The sequence below is a fragment of the Mandrillus leucophaeus genome, unplaced genomic scaffold (assembly GCF_000951045.1).
Source record: "Mandrillus leucophaeus isolate KB7577 unplaced genomic scaffold, Mleu.le_1.0 Scaffold797, whole genome shotgun sequence".
NCBI lineage: Eukaryota > Metazoa > Chordata > Mammalia > Primates > Cercopithecidae > Mandrillus > Mandrillus leucophaeus.
Genome location: NW_012108663.1, coordinates 518,292 through 527,222, shown reverse-complemented (window position 1 = coordinate 527,222; position 8,931 = coordinate 518,292).

Genomic DNA, 8,931 nt, shown 5'->3' with positions numbered 1-8,931 from the left:
AGATGGAGTCTTGCTCTGTCGCCCAGGCTGGAGTGCAGTGGCGCGATCTCAGCTCACTGCAAGCTCCACCTCCTGGGTTCATGCCATTCTCCTGCCTCAGCCTCCCCAGTAGCTGGACCTACAGGCACCTGCCACCACACCCAGCTAATTTTTTGTATTTTTAGTAGAGATGGGGCTTCACCGTGTTAACCAGGATGGCCTCGATCTCCTGACCTCATGATCTACCCGCCTCGGCCTCCCAAAGTGCTGGGATTACAGGCATGAACCAGCACACCCGGCTGCTAATTTTTGAATTTTTGGTAGAGATGGGTTTCACCATGTTGACCAGGCTGGTCTCAAACTCCCTACCCCAAGTGAACCGCCTATCTCAGCCTCCCAAAGTGCTGGGGTTACAGGCATGAGCCACCACACCCGGCCTCCCTTCATCATTTCTGATTTTATTTATTTGCATCTTGTCTCTTTTCTTCTTAGTCGAAGCTAGTGGTCTATTTTATTAATTTTTTCAAAAAACCAACTCCTGGATTTGGTGAGTTTTTGAATGGTTTTTTGTGTCTTGATTTTCTTCAGCTCAGCTCTGATTTTTGTTACTTTTCATCTTCTGCTAGCTTTGGGGTTGATTTGTTCTTGCTTCTTGAATTCTTTCAGTTGTAAATTTAAGTTGCTAATTTGAGATCTTTCTAACTTTTTGTCGTAAATATTTAGTGCTACGAATTTCCTGTTTAACACTGCCTTAACTGTGTCCCAGAGATTCTGGTATATCTTCATTATTTTCAAAGAACTTCTTGATTTCTGCCTTAATTTCATTATTTACTCAAGTCATTCAGGAGCATGTTGTTTAATTTCCATGTAATTGCATGGTTTTGAGCAATTTTCATTGTGTTGACTTCTATTTTTATTGTGCTGTGGTCTGAGAGTGTGTTTGGTATGATTTCATTTCTTTTACATTTGCCAAGGATTGTTTTATGTCCAGTTATGTGGCTGATTTTAGAGTATGTGCCACGTGGTGATGAGAAGAATGTATATTCTGTTGTTTTGGGGTTGAGACTTCTTAAAGGTCTATCAGATCCATTTGATCCAATGCTGAGTTTAGGTCCTGAATATCTTTGTTAATTTTCTGCCTCAATGATCTGTGTAATACTGTCAGTGGAGTGCTGAAGTCTCCCACTATTATAATGTGGGGATCTATGTCTCTTGTCAGGTCTCTAAGAACTTGCTTTATGAATCTGGGTGATCCTGTGTTGGGTGCATATGTATTTCAGATAGTTAGGTCTTCTTATTGAATTGAACCCTTTACCATTCTGAAATGCTCTTTTCTGTCTTTTTTGATTTTTGTTGGTTTGAAATCTGTTTTGTCTGAAATTAAAACTGCAACTCCTTCTTTTTTCTGTTTCTCATTTGCTTGTTAAATTTTTTTCCATCCCTTTATTTTGAGCCTATGAGTGTCATTACCTGTGAGATGGGTCTCTTGAAGACAGCTTACACTTGGGTCTTGCTTTTTTTATCCAGCTTGACACTTGCGCCTTTTAAGTGGGGTCACTTAGACCATTTACATTCAAGGTTAGTGTTGATATGTGGGATTTGATCCTGTCATTGTGCTGTTAGCTGGTTATTATGTTGGCTTGCTTGTGTGGTTGCTTTACAGTGACACTGATCTGTGTGTTTAAGTGTTTTTTGTATTAGCTGGTGGCAGCTCTTCCTTTCTATATTTAGTGTTCCTTTCAAGATCTCTTGTAAGGCAGGTCTGGTGGTAATGAAGTCCCTCAACATTTGCTTATCTGAAAAGGATCTTATTTCTTCTTCACTTATGAAGCTTAGTTTGGCTGAATATGGAATTCTTGGTTGAATAATTATTTTTTTCTTTAACATCCCCCAATCTCTTCTGGTTTGTAGGGTTTCAGCTGAGAGGGCTGCTGTTAGCCTGATGGGGATCCCTTTGTAGGTGACCTGCCCTTTCTCTCTAGCTGCCTTTAACATTCTTTCTTTCATTTTGACCTTGGAAAATCTGACAATTATGTGTCTTGGGATGATCTTGTGTATCATCTTGCTGGAGTTCTCTCTATTTCCTGAATTTGACTGTTGGCTTCTCTATCAAGGCTGGGGAAGTTTTTATGGACAATATCCTGAAATATATTTTCCAAGTCATTTGCTTTCTCTCCCTCCCTTTCAGGGATGCCAGCGATTCATAGATTTGGCCTCTTTACATCATCCCATACTTCTTGGAGATTTTGTTTATTCTTTTTTCTCTATTTTTGTCTGACTGTATTATTTCATAAAACCAGTCTTCAAGTTCTGAGATTCTTTCCTCAGCTTGGTTTATTCTGCTGTCAATACTTGTGATTGCATTGTGAAATTATTCTATTGTGTTATCCAGCTCTGTCAGACTTGTTAGGCTTTTTATTATACCAGCTATTTCATTCTTCAGCTCCTACATCACTTTATTGTGATTCTTATTTTCCTTGGATTGGGTTTTGCCATCCTCCTGAATCTCAACAATCTTTGTTCCAATCCATATTCTGAATTCTATTTCTGTCATTCCAGTCAGTTCAGCCTGTTTAAAAACTCTTGTTGGAGAACTGGTGTGGTTGTTTGGAGGGCATATGACACTGGCCATTTGAATTATTGGAGTTCTTGTGTTGGTTCTTTCTCATCTCTGTTGTGGCTGTTCCTTTAACTGCAGTGTAGATTGAGTACAGTAATAGACTTCCTTTCTGGACTTTTTCACCTGGCAGAGGTTTTGTGTAGGATCTTTATTTGAAGCTGGCTTCTTGTCTCTGGTTTCACAGGGATATATGTTAGCAAGGTCTTTTTTGTGTTGAAGCTTTGGGATGTGATCCAGCAGGTGGCACTTAGGCTTACTGGTCATTTGGTAGACTCTTGCTCAGTTGTGTGATTCCCCTATGTTTCCTCACAGTTGTAGCCATGTTCCCTCTCAGTTCTCTGAAAGTGATGATTCCTCTCCCCCTTGAGTGCTGGCTGTAGTTCATGGCAATTTCAGTGTTTGTGTTTCTTCCCCAGGTGAGAGACAGCAGATGAAGAGCTCTCAGTAGTAGTTGGGGCCAAGGGTCATTTGCTTGACTCCCGGGGGCCCTACCCCACAGAGATGTAGGTCAGCAATCTCTCAGGGCAGTCAGCCCAAGATGGAGGATTTGTGTGATGGGCCCAAGCCAGGGGTTCCCTGTCTGGTGATGAGCTCTGAGGGGTGTGTGGGACCCATGGAAAACATACTGGACTCCTCTCCTTGGGCTGACTGTAGTTTGCTGATGCTACGTATGGATAAGGCACTTAGGGTCTTTGCTCCTTCATTAGTCCAAGGGTGGCAAGGGAAGTTCCACTGGAAAGGCAGTGGCAGAGAAGCTTTCGGTTGCCACTGGAGGCTCTGTCCAGGAAGTTGCTGAGTTGGTACTGGCTCAATAGCTCTGGTGGGGAGTGGCTGGTGGCCCAGGCCAAGAGAACCTGCCTGGTGAGGCGCTATGGGAACAGGCATCCACATTACAGTCTGGCCCCTTTTACATAGGGTTGCTGCGGTATGCTTGGGGCCTGCTTCAGTCCCTAGTCACCTCAGATTTTCCAGAACCTGGAGGTGTCACTAGTGAAGGCTGCAAAACAGCAAAGATGGCAGCCTGCCCTCTGTCTGAGAGCTTTTTCCCAGGGAGTTTCAGACCTGTAGCCAGCCCAAAGGCACCTATAGGAAGTGACTGGAGACCCCAGTTGGGAGGTCACACTAGTGAGGAGGAACAGGATCAGGACCTGCTTTAAAAAGCAGTCTACCCACATTTTGGTAGAGCAGTTGTGCTGTGCTGGGGATCCACTTCAGTCCCTGGTCACCTCAGACACTCTGAAGCTCAAAGGCTGGAATGGTTAAGTGGCCCAAACAGCAGAGATGGCGGCCCACCTCCCTCTCTGGGAACACCGTCCCAGGGGGAATTCAGACCTCTGTCAGCTGTAGAGCTTGGGCAGGGGTGGCTGGAGGATCTGGTTGTGAGGTCTCACCCAGCGAGGAGGAATGGGATCGGGCATCCACTTAAAGCAGCAGTCTGGCCACATTTCCGTAGAGAAGCTGTGCTGTACCAGAGGATCAGTTCTGCCCTGGGTCAGCTCACACTCTCCAAAGCCTGAAGGCTAGAACAGCTAAGGTGCCCGAACAGCAAAGATGGGGGCCCACCCCTCCCACGAGGAGCTCCTTCGTAGAGAGTTGCAATGCCACTACTGGTAGCTTGCTGGAACTCCAAGTCAGTAGGTCTTATCTTGTGAGGTGCCATGGAAGTGGGGCCTGCAGGCTGTTGCTGCTAAGCCCTCTGGATTCAGCCTCTTTCCTACTTTTCTACTTTCCCACTTTGCCGAAGCTGCAGCTACTTTTGCCAGAAAGCCCAAGTATCTAAGGCTCCAGGGTCTCTGTGCAAAACTGAGCAGCTGCTCTGCTGAAACTCCACGTAGCTCTGACTGTCAGACTGAAGACTGAAGGCCCTGCTGGAGTGGGTTCACAATATCTCCTGGCCTGAGGGTTGCAAAGATCTGTAGGAGAAGCATGGTTTCCAGGGGTCACTCATTCACTCATTACTTCCCTGGGCATGGGAGGATCCCTTGGCTCCGTGTTGCTCCCAGGTGGGCTGTTGTCCTGTCTCGCTTTTCTTCCTTCCCTGTGGGTCAAGTTGTTTCCTTGATTAATCCCAATGGGAGTACCTGGATGTTTCAGTTGAGCATATTGTATTTACTTGCCCCTTCTATTCCTTTCCATGAGAGCCGTGCACACTAGTTGCTTCTAGTCAGCCATTTGACCACTCCCTGTATTTTGGATATTAACCTTTTATCAGTACCATAATAAAAACAGATCTATAGACCAATGGAACAGAATAGAGAGCACAGAAATAAGAGCACACATCTATAGTTAACTGATCTTCAACAAAGGTACCAAGAATACAAAACAGGGAAAGGACACTGTCTTCAACAAATAGTGTTGGGAAAACTCAATATCTGCATGCAAAAGAATGAAATTAGACCCTTATCTTACACCTTACACAAAAATAAGCTCAAAATGGGTTAAAGATTTAAACATAAAATCTGATATTAAAACTCCTAAAAAAAAACATAGAGGAAAAGCTTTATGACATTGGTCATAATTAACGAATTTAAAGTAAAACTTTAATTAAATTAACTCTAATTAAAGTAAACTAACTCTAATAAAGTAAAAGTTTGGCAAAATAAAAAAAAAAAACAAAAAACAATTTTTAACTTTAAAATACCAATGACCTCTCATTACTTATTTTTCCATATCCAAACCTGGACCACAGTTCTTTTTCTATTTTCCAAAAGTAAATTTGTATTGAAGTATAACATATAAATAGAAAAGTACATATATTTTAAGAGTCTAACTTGATAACTTTTCCTTTTTTTTTGATGGAGTCTCACTCTGTCGCCCGGGCTGGAGCGCAGTGGCAAGATCTCGGCTCACTGCAACCTCCACCTCCCTGGTTCGAGCAATTCTCCGGCCTCAGCCTTCCAAGTAGCTGGGATTACAAGTGTATGGCACCACACCTGGCTAATTTTTTTGTACTTTTAGTAGAGGCGGTGTTTCACCATGTTAGCTAGACGGGTCTCAAACTCCTGACCTCAGACAATCCGCCCACCTCAGTCTCCCAAAGTGTTGGCATTACAGACGTGAGCCACCGTGCCTGGCCAATAAATTTTCTTTAAGTGAACAAATCAATGTAACCAATACCCAGATCAAGAAACAGAGCATTACGCCAGAAATCTCACTTTACATCCTATTCTGTCACTGTCTCCCAAAGGTAACTCTATTCTAACTTCTAACATTGTAGGTCAATTTTATCTGTTTTGGAACTTTATAGAATGAACTTATATAGTATGTACTCTTTTGCATCTGGCCTCTTTTACTCAATACTTTGTAAAATTCACTTATGTTTTGGGTGGAGGTGTAATTTGTTCATTCTCATTGCCGTATAGTATTCCAGTGTGTGAATACATCACAATTTATTCATCCATTCTACTGTTGATGAATGTTTGGATTGTTTCCAGTTTGGAGCTATTACAAATAATGCTGATAATAATGATGCATTGTCTTATACATGTCTTTTGATGGAGAGATATTTGTATTTCTGTTAGGCATATACTAGAAGTGGAATTGCTGAGGGATAAGTTATGTGTATATTAAGCTTCAGTAGATACTGCCAGTTTTCCAAATTGGTTGTACAAATTTACCCTCCCACTAGCAGTGTATAAGACTGCTTACATTTAATACACTTAATTTTTTATTATTTCACTTATTATTATGTCACTTATTATTATTTCGCTTATTATTATTTCATTATTTATTTTTCCATTCTGGTAGGTATAAATAAATTTCACACTGTGGTTTTAATTCATATTTCCCTGATGACTAATGAAGTTAAATACTTTTTCATATGTTTACTAGTCATTCCAGTATCTTTGTTTTTCTTTTGGGTTATTCTTGTTTTTCTTTGTGATTTATAAGAGTTTCTTATACAGTCTAGATAAAATCTTTTGTTGGATATATACATTGCAAATACTTTTACCTGCTTTGTGACTTCTCTTTTCACTTGCTAATGGTACCTTTTGATAAACAGTTCTTAGTTTTAATATAATCCAACTTAACAATATTTTCTTAAATGGTTAGTACTTTTATGTCCTGATCATAAAATCTCTGCTTATCTTAAGATCATGAAGATATTCTCTATTTTTTTCCCTAAAAGCTCTATTGTTTTGCCTTTCACATTTAGATCTCAGATCCTGCAGCTTTTGATTTAACAGACATATGGGTGTAGCAGAAAAAGGCTCTGGGCCCTTATAGGAAGGAAAAGTAAGAATTAAAGCCATCACACACACTAATGAAGGCCCCCAATGAACCAAACCTTCATAAAGTATAGACTAGAAAAAAATCCCACTTCATAATCATATGAGAAAACAAGCACTTAGCTGTTTTGACTTTAGCATTATTGTGTATGTATCAGTGAAGTCTCTTTTAAGAATTCGCACCACAAAGAGTTAAGGCTAAAATTTATATGACTTGTATGTCCAGGAAACCGCAACTAAATATTAACAAAAGTATTCCCAGATTGGTAATGGTCTGGGGTGCCTAGTAGAAGCAAAGGTAAATCAACTGCAAGGATGGAACTTCAATCCAGGTCATACAGAACTCTGACAAATAAAGCCACATAAAACTGAGCTCACAATTCAAAGAAACAAAAGGCATGAGGAAATATGACATCATTAGTGAGAATTGGCAGAAATAAGACAAGAGGATTATACCTCTATGAAATCCATATAATGGAATTAGCAGGTACAGAATATATAAGTATGTCTCATATGGTAAAAGAAATAAAACTTAAAAGGAGGAAAGGAAAAAGGAACAATACACTATTCGAAAAAGACCAGAAATTATTTTCAAAATTTTAAAATAAAAACTTTTGAGATAATTATAGATTCACGTGCATTTGCAAGAAATAATATAGAGAGATCCCATTATCTTTTACCCAGTTTCCCCCAATGGTAACATCTTACATAACTATAGCACAATATCATAACCAGGATATTGACATGGAAACAACCCATTGATTTTATTCAAATTTCTCCAGTTTTACTTATAATCATTTATTTGTGTGTGTGCGTTCAGTTCTATGCAATTCTATTACTTATAAATTCACATATCTGCCACCACAGTTAAGATATAAAAGTTCTATCACCATCAGGCTCCCTCATGTTGTCCTTTTATAACCCACCTCCTTCCTGCTCCCTCTCCCACACCTAATCCTTAGCACCTACTTATCTGTTTTTCATCTCTATAATTTTGTCAATTCAAAAATGCTGTGTAAATGGGATCATACAGTATGTAATATTTCAAGGTTAGTGTTTTTTACTCACCATAATTCCCTGGATATTCATCCAAGTGGTTGTGTTTATCAAGTTTGTTCTTTTTTGTTGCTGAGAGACAGGACTAGCTGGATTTCCTAGGCCGACTAAGAATTCCTAAACTTAGCTGGGGAAGGTGACCACACCTACCTTTAAACACCAGGCTTGTAACTCAGCTCACACCCGACCAATCAGGTAGTAAAAAGAGCTCACTAAAATACAAATTAAGCTAAAAGCAGGAGGTAAAGAAAGTAGTCAAATCATATATCACCTGAGAGCAAAGTGGGAGGGACAACCATCAGGATACAAACTCAGGCATTGGAGCAGGGAGTGGGCAGACCCGCTGCTGACTTCCACCCTTCTAGATCGGACAGCGTGTTCACTGTGTTTCTGATACAGCAAGGCACCCATTGCCACTCCCAGTTGGGCTAAAGGCTCGTCATTGCTCCTGCAGGCTAACTGCCTGTTCGTCCTAATCGAGCTGAACACTGGTCACTGGGTTCCACGGTTCTCTTCTGTGACCCATGGCTTCTAATAGAGCTGTAACACTCACCACATGGCCCAAAGTTCCATTCCTTAGAATCCATGAGGCCAAGAACCCCAGGTTAGAGAACGAAAGGCTTGCCACCATCTTGGGAGTGGCCCGCCGCATCTTGGGAGCAGCCCGCCACCATCTTGGGAGGTCTAAGAACAAAGACCCACCCATAACAGTAGTATTCCGTGGTATGGAAGTAACACAGTTTGTTTAATCATTTTCCCACTGAAAGATATCTGTATTGTTTCCAATTTTTGGTTACTATGAATAAAGCTGCTATAAATATTCATGTACAGGTTTTTGTGTAAACATGTTTTCATTTCTCTGGAATAAATCCCCAGGGGTCTAATTGATGGATCACATGATAGCTGCATGTTTAGCTTTATAAGAAATAGCCAAACTGTTTTCCAGATGACTATACCATTTTATATTCCTAGTAATTTATGTGGAATCTGGTTTCTCAGCGTCCACACCAGCATTTAGTGTTGCCACTGTTTTTTAAATTTTAGCCT